We start from the raw sequence: 12736 nt of genomic DNA, 5'->3' as shown, positions 1-12736 counted from the left end.
TACACCATACACACCTTGGTCCACATTACATTATAAAATGTTTTATTTGTTGAAAGTAATGAGGAAAGGATTAAGGAAAACAAACAATAACTAAACATTTTATTTATTCAGTTAATATAGTTATAATACATTGTTAATCTACAATTTATTTCACTAAACACAGGGCTAGCATCAAATTACTGAGCTGCTAATTTTAGGTCCTGTTGTTAGATTCTGAAAATAACACACAAAATGTGTTAAACTGTGCAACACATCAAGTGTGTTAAGCGTTTTACACATTTTTTCAATGTTTACACATTTTCTTACACATGTTATATTAAAATTTACACAAAATGTGTTAATAGTGTAACAACACATTTTTTGTGTCATTTTTTAACACATCCTTTCTAAGAGTGTAGAGATCTGGATGGAGGTGTAGTTGGAATATTTCTTGCAGATATGACTCAACAGATACAATTCTATACTTTAGACCTAGGTGGCACTGTTGATCTGCAAAAAACTGTGTGTGTGTGTGTGTGTGTGTGTGTGTGTGTGTCTCCTCAGTGGCTTAGCTTCCCGTCCTCAATGCCAGGAATTAATGATTTCACCCTCTCTACTATCCTCCTTCTCACACACATAAACATACTCTACCTTTGCTTTTCTCTGTCTCATTCTTGGACACACACATGTGCACACAGATACTTACTTTTTTGTATAGACACGCGCACACGCAAACACACACGGAATCTCATTCTAAATTCATTCAATGAAGACAATGTCTTTCCCCGTGTGTGTTGTGTCTTGTGACATCAGTTGAGTTCTTACTTCCATAAACATCAGCTTTTCAAACCTGCATTGTGTCTCAGTCCTGCATCCTTATAAATATCAAAGTCAAGTGGGACCTGGTTGGTCATGAAAGAGGGGAGTTTGGCATAAGGGACTAGTTTTTTTTTACCCTGAATCAATCAATCTATCTATCTATCTATCTATCTATCTATCTATCTATCTATCTATCTATCTATCTATCTATCTATCTATCTATCTATCTATCTATCTATCTATCTATCTATCTATCTATCTATCTATCTATCTATCTATCTATCTATCTATCTATAGAATTGCTTTTTGTCAAAAATGCCCAAACCTGAGAGCCGGATCGTGCATGTTTCTGTTTGGAGATTAGTAAATTTGCACTTGAACTGCACCAAGATGGCCCAGGCCAGATGACAGGGCCAGTTGACAAGTCGCTACTCAGATGGCCACAGTACTATGCAAAATCTTGACCTCCTCCTCATTTCATTATATTCTAATAGGAGAATGGGAGGGATAATTTTATTATTGAACAACAACCATGTTCTCAATGAACCCAAAAAACTCATTAATATCAAAGCTAAATGTTTTTGGAAGTAGTTTTTAGTTTGTTTTTAGTTTTAGCTATTTTAGGGGGATATCTGTGTGTGCAGGTGACTATTACTGTGCATAATTATTAGGCAACTTAACAAAAAACAAATATATACCCATTTACATTATTTATTTTTACCAGTGAAACCAATATAACATCTCCACATTCACAAATATACATTTCTGACATTCAAAAACAAAACAAAAACAAATCAGCGACCAATATAGCCACCTTTCTTTGCAAGGACACTCAAAAGCCTGCCATCCATGGATTCTGTCAGTGTTTTGATCTGTTCACCATCAACATTGCGTGCAGCAGCAACCACAGCCTCCCAGACACTGTTCAGAGAGGTGTACTGTTTTCCCTCCTTGTAAATCTCACATTTGATGATGGACCACAGGTTCTCAATGGGGTTCAGATCAGGTGAACAAGGAGGCCATGTCATTAGTTTTTCTTCTTTTATGCCCTTTCTTGCCAGCCACGCTGTGGAGTACTTGGACGTGTGTGATGGAGCATTGTCCTGCATGAAAATCATGTTTTTCTTGAAGGATGCAGACTTCTTCCTGTACCACTGCTTGAAGAAGGTGTCTTCCAGAAACTGGCAGTAGGACTGGGAGTAGAGCTTGACTCCATCCTCAACCCGAAAAGGCCCCACAAGCTCATCTTTGATGATACCAGCCCAAACCAGTACTCCACCTCCACCTTGCTGGCGTCTGAGTCGGACTGGAGCTCTCTGCCCTTTACCAATCCAGCCACGGGCCCATCCATCTGACCCATCAAGACTCACTCTCATTTCATCAGTCCATAAAACCGTAGAAAAACCAGTCTTGAGATATTTCTTGGCCCAGTCTTGACGTTTCAGCTTGTGTGTCTTGTTCAGTGGTGGTCGTCTTTCAGCCTTTCTTACCTTGGCCATGTCTCTGAGTATTGCACACCTTATGCTTTTGGGCACTCCAGTGATGTTGCAGCTCTGAAATATGGCCAAACTGGTGGCATGTGGCATCTTGGCAGCTGCACGCTTGACTTTTCTCAGTTCATGGGCAGTTATTTTGCGCCTTGGTTTTTCCACACGCTTCTTGCGACCCTGTTGACTATTTTGGATGAAACGCTTGATTGTTCGATGATCACGCTTCAGAAGCTTTGCAGATTTGAGACTGCTGCATCCCTCTGCAAGATAGCTCACTGTTTTTGACTTTTCTGAGCCTGTCAAGTCCTTCTTTTGACCCATTTTGCCAAAGGAAAGGACGTTGCCTAATAATTATGCACAGCTGATATAGGGTGTTGATGTCATTAGACCACACCCCTTCTCATTACAGAGATGCACATCACCTAATATGCTTAGTTGGTAGTAGGCTTTCGAGCCTATACAGCTTGGAGTAAGACAACATGCATGAAGAGGATGATGTGGACAAAATACTCATTTGCCTAATAATTCTGCACTCCCTGTATAAGGCATAAACAGAGCTTGTACAATTCTAATGACTTTGAAATGAGTATTTTCTATGTCCACCTTTATGCTGCAACACAGCCTGGTGTGTAGTATTGGAAGTTGTTGGCTCTCTTAGGCTCGTGTTCTTAGTGTTTGAGATCATTATCATGCTGAAAAATTAAGCAGTTTCCAATCACATGCTTTCCAGAAGTTATTGTATGGTGGATCAAATCTTAATGTGCTTTTCAGTGTTCAAAAGTCCATCAATTTTACCAAGATCTCCAGCACCTGTGGTTAAAATAAAACCCCAAACCATGTCAGAGCTTTAGACATCCATTGTTGTATCTCTCTCCTGCCCAACTCTATATATTGACAATGAATTGAACCAAAAATAACACATTTGGATTAATAACACCACTGATTGTCAGTCCAGTTCTTTTGCAATTTGGCATACCTCTGCCTATTCTCCCTGTTTCCCTACCTTAAGTATGGCGTTTTGACACCCTTGAACTGAGACCATTTCTGATGAGACCAGACGCATCTCTGGCCATGTCCACAATAATAATAATTGAAAATGCATCTTTTTCTCTCTGTTTTGACCTTCCGTCCAAACTGAGACAGCGTCTTTGGTCAAGGAAAACTGAGCTTTTTGAAAACGCTCTCCAAAGCGGATACATTTGAAAACGCTGTTTTCGCGTCTCAGTGTGGACCGAGAACCTTGGGCCTTTTCGAAAACGATGACGTATTTTAGTCATGTGACCAATTAAACTAAGATTACGCAGGGCATTATAGAGCAGTCGTTTTGTTTGCTCTCAATTTTGACAGCCCTACTAAAGATTAATATCAGTTTGTACTTGCTCCAGATAGCTTTTCTTCAAACTCTGTAATTCTCATTCGCTTTTGCAACTTTGTACTTTTGTGTTAATCGTAGCAACAACTCCACCTCATTGTCAGTTCATTTAAAAAACTCGGTGCTTTTCCTCGACATTTTGCCGCGATGTTTCAAATAAACGGCAGACAGAAATGATGCAGGTTGAATTGTCTTACGTGTCACCCATGAGCAATCCAGTAACGTAGCATTTTCGATTGTTTCAGTGTGGATGAACAAATGCTTGAAAACGATAGTGTGGACGCGGAGCGTTTTTAGACGAAAACACCGTTTTCAAATTGATCTGGATTAGTGTTTGTGACCTTCAGAAATCCTGAAAAACAATTGCTAAAAAAACTTTAAAATAATAAGAAATGAGGGGTATCTCAAGACTTTTAGACAAAAAGTAACAACCATGGGCAACTAATAATGACCGGCACACAAAAGTATATTTGGTTGTGTTTGATTAATACAGATTGACACAGGTGGTACAAATGTGCTGTGAAACCATGCCAGAAATGTCTGTAAAGTCACTTCTGAAAGTACACACTTCAAAATGTAACAAAAAGCTAACTTTCAAAGAGAGGCAGGGTATGTAATTGAACAATAATTGTGCACATTAAGAGAAATTTTCCCCTTGGACGAAATGACAGCGGTGCACATGAAAAGCCACAAATTGGTGTTACAGAAATGCCTTAAAAGAGCCAGAGGGAGAGAAGTTTTAAACCACCTTCTTGCCGACACATAGTAAGGCAGTCACAGTGTGAAGTGAGTGTGAATGTCACACTGTCGTCTTTGGAAAGTTACAGAAATGCTCAGACACGGATCTCCCTAATCCATCCTAGCCCTCAAAAGAACGGTGTTGGAGAGTGAGGGTTTCTGAAGCTTTCCATTTAAAGCCGATAGAGTATGCCCATCTCTTAAGTTGAACCTAATAATATTTCTGCTAACATTTGAAGTTTGAGTTGTTTTTAAAATAAGCCAGAATGTTATTCTCTTTCTTAGAGCAGTTATGTAACGTGTTTATTATGTCTGCTGTACTCAGAAAGATACTTTAAAAAGCCACAGAACGCTGTGAACCTACCTCTTTCACACGTTATTGAGAAGATTAACGCCATTCCACTTTTAATGTCAGACAAACAGGTAAAATATATTTTACAAAGACAAAAATCTAATCCGAATGAACAGGAGTTTAAATCTTGCCACTCCATGTATGTCCAGTCAGATATCTTCACAAGAAAATTATCTTCCTTTCTTTGTAGAACTGTTAGGAAATTAGGCCAAAGTACCAATCCTATAGTGACAAGGCTTTTAAGGCTTCAACTTGAAACTGATCCTCAGTCACAGTGTTGACTTATTATTAGTCCCCCCATCCCTTTATTTAGTATGGACCTTCCACTGTCATTCTGAAAGTACATTAAATATAAAACTAAAAGACTCTTCATAACACATAAAGACAGTTCAGATTTATATTCCAGGAGGAGGAGGTGGGATTTGTATCCACCTAGAGAAGGTTGTCTGGAAGCTCAAGTCAGGGCAGAAAATCTGCTGTAGAAGAGCCAATCCTTGTCCATTTTGGTGGTGAAATGGAAAAATGTAATGCACTGTGAGATGAATCAGTGCTGCCAGATAGAGCAATAACTTACAAATTACTTTTTGTGGAGTGAGACTACAATCATGGCTGAAGTCGAAAAAGTCCTCACAGCAGCTGATAGCACTTTAAAACCATTCCAGGGATAGACGTAACCTTTGAAGAGCATGGTTAAAGAAGGGCTAAATTATAAAGGTTCACAAGAGGAACCAAAAACGTAAACCGCCATGCAATCTTGCAATCTTGTAGTTCAAGTGGTTAGTTTTGCATCTTCTTTTCTTATTTCTTGTTAGATAAAGTGTTTTCTTCCCAAGGACATTTTTTTATTTGTTAATTACAGTGTTTCGTGCTTAGGCTCAACATTCTTTGAATCTGACAAAACTCGAACTTCAAGAGCTGACAGGAGCATTATTAAGTGCTGACAAGCTGAGGCACAAATTACTGTTTTTCTTTGCATTTACCTTCAAACCAGCACCTCTTAATATTCAACTATATTATTTACAAATATTTCTCTAAGTCTGACTTCAAGCCAGTTGGATTTGTTGTTAGAGAACATTTGAAACTGTTGCCTTTCCTTTTTGTTACATCAAATAAATGCAATAGCTTCACCAAGAAGGGGACGATCAGAGTTTAACAGTGTGATGTGAGTGATCGTGGTTTTTAAAATTTTTAAAATTATTTAATTTTTAGGCACTCTCGGATTGGTTGCTTTAGGGTTCCTTTGTTCTTAGTTTTCTTTGTTAACTTTCGATTTTCAGTTATTCATGAATGTTTTGAATAACTCAGTATAGCCTCAGTCCTGGCTATACTTAAGCTCTAGCTCTAAGACAGACTAACACATACTGTATGAATGTGACACAGAGACAAGAGGGGTGGAACAAAAGGAAACCATGACATATATGGCTTGTTAGCTTTTTAGTTAAAGTCCATTGCCAATGCCCCCGTGCTGTTGTGCTTTACTAAAACAGCAGACTTTTTATGACACATGGCTTTACTGCACAAGGTAATGAATTGACATCCATCCTAAAAACTACAGATTTCACCCTATATGCCCTTTGTATCATATTTGATACATGAGTTTCTGAGACCTCTATCTCATCAACATGATCAATACTTGCCATAATTTCAAAATGTTATGGACAAAACATTGTTGTGAACAAAAAGTTGCCAAAAACTCCAATGTATCAAATGCAATACAAAAAATATATAATGATACACATATGATACACATACGATATAGCATTTTTTTTGTGGATTTTGTTATAAGGTTTATTAGACATCACATTTCCAACAAATCAGAATAAAAAAATACATTTTCTGGCTATTTTTTGATGGGTTGGGTCTTATAGGGTTAAAGAGTATATGATACAAATAGATCCTTTAACTAATAATTTCCACACTTGTTGAGGAAATTGCCAGTATCTAAGCACAAAATGAGAACAAACTTACAATATAAGTGTATATCCTGGCTCAGGTCACCTTAAGTGGAATGAAAAATGTATCTTGTTTTTTGTTATTTTTCTTTACCATTTCTATTCAGTTGAGTCATTATTATCGTTTTACACATATCTGGAATGCATTTGTTTAATTTATTGCTAAGGGATAGCTGAGGATACTCTCATAAACAGCATTATTCTCTCATTACTATTACACATTATTTAGGCATTTTCACCCTGAACATGTTTTAATAACTTGAATATTGTAGGCATGCATTCTGTGGAAAACAATGGTATTTCTAACTTCAATTTTTAAAAAAACGTATTTCAGTTTTTATTTCTGTTTCTGCTATTAGGCTACTGAATGGCAATGCACTGTGGCCTCTGGTTGTCTGGTTTCAAAATACGAAGAGGGAAACAGCCGAAATACTGAATTCGAGGCTTCATAAATCAACAGCAGGGTCTATTATAAAGACACCTCACAGCCTGAGGCAATTTTTAGGTTGTCACCAGGCGTGGCACAGCTGAGACCAGTTCAGTAACAACTTTGACACATTATCATATGTTTATTTACTCATTGACAGGCAATAAAGTTTTGATCAGACAGAAGTAAAGTTACTTATTCCACCTGTTTTCTAAGTTGCACTATGGCCTGACGAAGGGAGCTTTATTGAATTTTGAATTTCCACTGCTACCTCTCGTTCATAGAATCCAAGGTTGCTTATTTTTGCCTCACAAGTGAGGAGCTGCTACTGACTAAGCTACTGACTATGGGAATGTTTTATACAGCTGAAAATGTAAAGGAATATAGCCATGGTTTAAGGGCTTAAGGAGTTTGAGTTTGAGGAAATGAAATAACCCAGAGCATCACAACAGGTGGATGATCACAGCAAGGCTGAGACAGGTCTTGTGAGGAAGATGCCAGAACCTTAACTACTCTGGTTATGTGATCAAAGATAAAGTATTTACATAAAGATTCACATAAATATTTAAAGAACATCTAGTATAGATTTAAAGTCCTAGTCTTTTTTTTCTGAAAGTACTCAATTTCCGTTTCCAAGCTCTGTAGGAACCAAATGAACAGCCTTGGACTGCTGAAATACTGATGGAATAAAATTCAATAAACTCACCAGGCAAGAGTGAGAACTGAAGAGCTCCAGCAAAAGCATCCGTAAGCAACCTGATGCTATGGAACCTAGCCTAAAACTGTCAACAGACAGTTTACCTGATTTTTCACAGCAAATAATACACTACACATAATTTAGTCACATTAACATCGGGCGTTTATCCTGTCTTCTCTCACCCCAACCGATCGCAGCAGATGGCCCCGCCCCTCCCTGAGCCTGGTTCTGCCGGAGGTTTCTTCCTGTTAAAAGGGAGTTTTTCCTTCCCACTGTCGCCAAAGTGCTTGTTGCTGTCATATAATTGTTGGGTTTTTCTCTGCATCTATGAAGCGCCTTGAGGCGACTTTTGTTGTGATTTGGCGCTATATAAATAAAATTGAATTGAACTGAATTGAATTTTATGTGCTGAGGTAAGAAAGGTAACTAAAAAATAGTGTCTAGCTCTGTTTGAATAAAAGATCTAGTCATTGCACTAATGGTGGAATGGGTAAACGATATTTGTGAATGAAACTGCAAAACATTTGGAGAAAAATTCACAGAAAAAACTTCTGTAAGACAATGGTTGCAATTTGTGAATACTGCTGTAGGTGCTGCAGAAAAGATGCTTACAAAAGATCACCTGTGGCTTTGCACAGTGTGAAAATTTCTGAGAATAGTTTTTGGATTTTTCACTGTATTTTGCTCAACAAAAGACATCATGAATGGCTGTCAAAAGAGAGGGCCAGGAGCAGAGGTCTGAGCCATTGTCAGTTTTACAGCCTACTTGCTGACAAATACTTAACACATGGGTTGCCATTCCCAACTCAAGCATGATGGTTACACTAAGGAACTGTTGCAAACACAGTAGGCTGGCTGGCTGAGGAAATACAGACTGTTAAAATCAGTGGTTGATCAAATATGAAAGGGAAATGTTGGGGGTGTTTTCACCTCATGCAGGTTATTATTCAGTGGTCCAACCAGTCCATTCCACTTGAGATCAAGTTGGACTGAATGTAGTCCATGAACTGCAATGAGTTTGACACTTCTGGGCTAGACACTAATGGAAAACAGTGGTCGCCTTTTTCTCAAACAAAATTTTCACTAAGGTTAATTCATTAGCGACTGGGCATCGATAGGGGCATATCCCTATTTTCTCCACCTAATCCTGTGCCCTTGAGCAGTGTGCTGTTGCAGACTTAATCTCCTGTTTGATCAGCAATGCCTTCAGGCACAGAATATATCTGAAACAAAGTGCAAAAGTCTCAGTAAATGTGATCATGGGTGTCTACATGGAGGCCATGTGTCATACGCAGTCCCAGCTCAACAGTGATGGGCAGGTAAGAAGTGGGCAGGAGGGAGACGGGAAACAGACTCCAGAGACATGAACTGAAACCTCGCCTCAGGCTTCTCTGCCTTTCTCAACTCCTCTGACTCTCCATTTTCCAAGTGACAGCAATAAAACTCTGACCAAGTACACATTATTGATTTTCACCTCAAGATCAACCAACAGCTCCATTTACTATCCGAGGACTAAACAATCATTTTTTACAAGTAAATATAAATTTTTCTTTTGAATTTTTCCCCATTGTATTATACAACCACATGTACAACCTGGGCCATACAGCTACATCAGATGGTTACCGACACTGTTTATAAAAACAGGTGTAGTTTCTCAATTACTGCATATCCTAAGTTAACATTTAGGTGGAAAAGTATAAATAGTTATTAAAGCATATTGAGCTGTAGCTGCAAAAAGAGACCATTCAAATCTTTTCCAGATATGCTTTTGTCCTCATCTATGGATAATTGGGCAATACACTCAGGCACTAAACGAGTCTTAGGGGAGATGCATAAGTACGATTTGTAGGGTACAAAAGCGAAAATCTACAAATTTAAGCAGGACAATATCAAAAACTAGTTTAATTCGGGCAGTTCAGGCACCACAGTGTGATGTTTATTAACATTTTTATAGCAGTCACAATATATACCCATATGGAAAATATATATATAAATCTTATAAAGTTTGTATCTGTCTTGTGTGAAACTTGTATGAAAAGCATACTAGAGTGAAAACAGGTATAAGATCCCTTGGAAAATTATATAAATGAAACTTGTATGTTTTGGAAACTTACTAAAACAATATATGAAAGTAATGAGAAAGGGGCCACTTTCATGAGTAAATTGTATAAGCCTTATATGATTCACTATATGAAGTAGGCCACATCTTATGCAAGTCTTTTATAAGTTTTTTCTATTTCTTTTCCATATGGGTATACATACATATTTTTAAATATAGAATATAGAATAGAATAGAATTGTCACTTTATTGTCACTATACAGTTGTACAATGAGATACAGAATATAGCATATAGCATGGAAATATCTGAAAATGGCAAAACAAACAAAACCCCAAACCCCCCTCCAACCCTCTGGCAACCTCTGCTTGTCAGGGAAAAATGTGGAACCTGGCATGTTGGGTGAAATCCTCTTGCGATTATTTGGCTGCTTGCAGATTGTCACATCAGTGACGTAAGCAAGTGCGACGTTGGTGACAGCAGCTGTGTGCAGATCAACAATGGATAATATATCGAGTGCGGGAGAGAGTATGAGCGTGCAGCGTTTAAAGTGTGGAAGTACTGACCTTACTTTGAGTTTGATTCCATAAAAAGTGACAAAAACATTAGCGTCCATTGTGCGTGGGAAGAAAACTTCTTTTTACAGCGAAAAAAACCCCTAAACTTCCGAGCAAGCACCGAGTAGCTACGACGTGATGGGAAACTCACAGAGACACTCGCGCGGATTCTTCAACTGACCGCAGCACACCTACACCAGGGTAACCCTCCGCCTACCCTGCTCCTGCTTTACAGGTGAAAATAGAGCAAAAGGACCGCTGAGTCTTTGACTTTATTTATTTTCTGCTGTGTTTTACTTGCATCTGTTTGAAAGAGTGAGTGAAAACACAAAAAATATTTTATTTTATGTGCTGGAATGTGTAGAAAATAGGTTTAAATGTTAAACTAATCGGGACTTATCTGCATAACTTATCACTTTGAAACCTTCCTGCGGATTTTAACATCATTTTAACTTTTTATTTTTTCCCTTTTCATACTTATTGGTTTCAAAAGATTGCCACCAATACTTGTTGGAAAACAAAAGAATAATGTCTTAAAATACAATTCACTGTCAGCAGTGGAATTTCAAATCCCAGGCAAACCAGTAATTGCTTTGTTCCTCAAGTGTCAATTGTATTGTTTTAAAGAATTTGCTCGCTAGACTAGCAGTGTTTCCTTCTCCTTTGTGGAGTACACCTCATAAAATCCAGAAAAGCTCTGAGAAGCCTTTAACCCCCCCTACATCAGTGTTTTGTTGCGTAACTGCCATCACTTGGTAGAAGTCTTGAATTAATCAGAAGTCTTTGTTCGTGACCATCCAACGCTGTGCAGTCTGTCTCTACGGGTTTAAATGAGTGATACACACTGAACGAGGAATAGTACATGTTCCAAACAAAAATGTCACTTCTTGTCTTTTCACTGTTTTTGTGAATCATAATTAAAGCTTCGTGTATGTGGCAGGCTGCATAGAGGAGACAAAACCTGGACAGTCAAATTAATGCTCTGCTTTTTAAGTATCCGCTGTCAGGTTAACAATTTAATCTTTGTATGAAACTGCTCAACAGACACATTTAACCCACATTTCATCTGCCATTAACATTCTCATTTATAATAATAATGATATACTAGACCATTATCTTATTCAAACTTAGCTGTATCAGATGTATTCAAGGAACAGAAGTAGTGCTGGACTAACTTGCTAAGAGTACTCAGAGTTGTCCAGACCTTTTAAAGTAAAGATGTAGAATCACAGGTGTGTTTGTTAAAATATGGAAGGTACTTTGCAAAGTAATTTAGAAGATCAGCCCAAGACTGAAATATTAACCAATGTGTGCAGGACTGACCTGATACTATACTTCATATTTTACACCTAGTTGTCAATTATAGACCCACATTCTGATTTTATTCGCTTACTTACATACAATTTGTTTGTCGTCATCCTTTGTGATCTGAGTTTTTCAAAACTCTGTCAAATATTTGATTATCAATTAAGAATGAAGTGTAAATAGTTCTTGAACAAGAAAGAAGAAAGACTCAGAAAACAAAGAGCTATGCACAATATTTGTGAAATAAGAATTTATATTATTGAAGAGCCATTTTTTGGGGAATTATTGTAATTTTAAGTGGAAATTTTACTTAATAATGCATATACATGATTGTTGAGATGACACACTGCATGGTGTGTTCTGTATGAACATTGCTGTAGTCCATTTAGAAATACACCCCAAATATACTTAAAATGTATTTTTAATCACTTTGTAGCTTGAGTCTCTGCATGAAAAAGAAAGAACAGGCTGATAAGCAGCCTTTTCACAGTTCATGCATACCAAAGATATTGCCTGGACCCAGGCACAAGATTAATGTGCATACAGAAATGCAAACATAAGAAGACTAATGTTTGAACGGGATTGTGTGTGTGCATATTCAGGTATATACAGTACATGGTTATAAGGACATCTTTAAACATTTGGTGTGTGTACAGCATGTGTTAATGTGTATTATTTATGCCTGTTTTCCTTGAGCCATCAGATCAGTTCATTATATGCATTATATTTATTCACAAACAGAAACCTATCAGGTGGTAAACACAATTATCCTACATTTTAGGAGGTAATGTGTGTGTCATTATGTATTATCATGTACAGATGCCATAGTCCTGAGCTTTATGAATGCTGTTATTGTGTGTATATATTTATTTATATTTAGATTTCTTCATACATTCTTATATAGTTCTATATTGTGTATTGTGTATTTTGTTGTACAGTTATTTTTTTTCAACTTTAATTTATATATTTTATCTTATTCTTCCCAGTTAAA

The sequence above is a fragment of the Astatotilapia calliptera genome, chromosome 19 (genome assembly GCF_900246225.1).
Source record: "Astatotilapia calliptera chromosome 19, fAstCal1.2, whole genome shotgun sequence".
NCBI classification, from domain to species: Eukaryota; Metazoa; Chordata; class Actinopteri; order Cichliformes; family Cichlidae; genus Astatotilapia; species Astatotilapia calliptera.
This window is presented reverse-complemented; position numbering follows the sequence as displayed.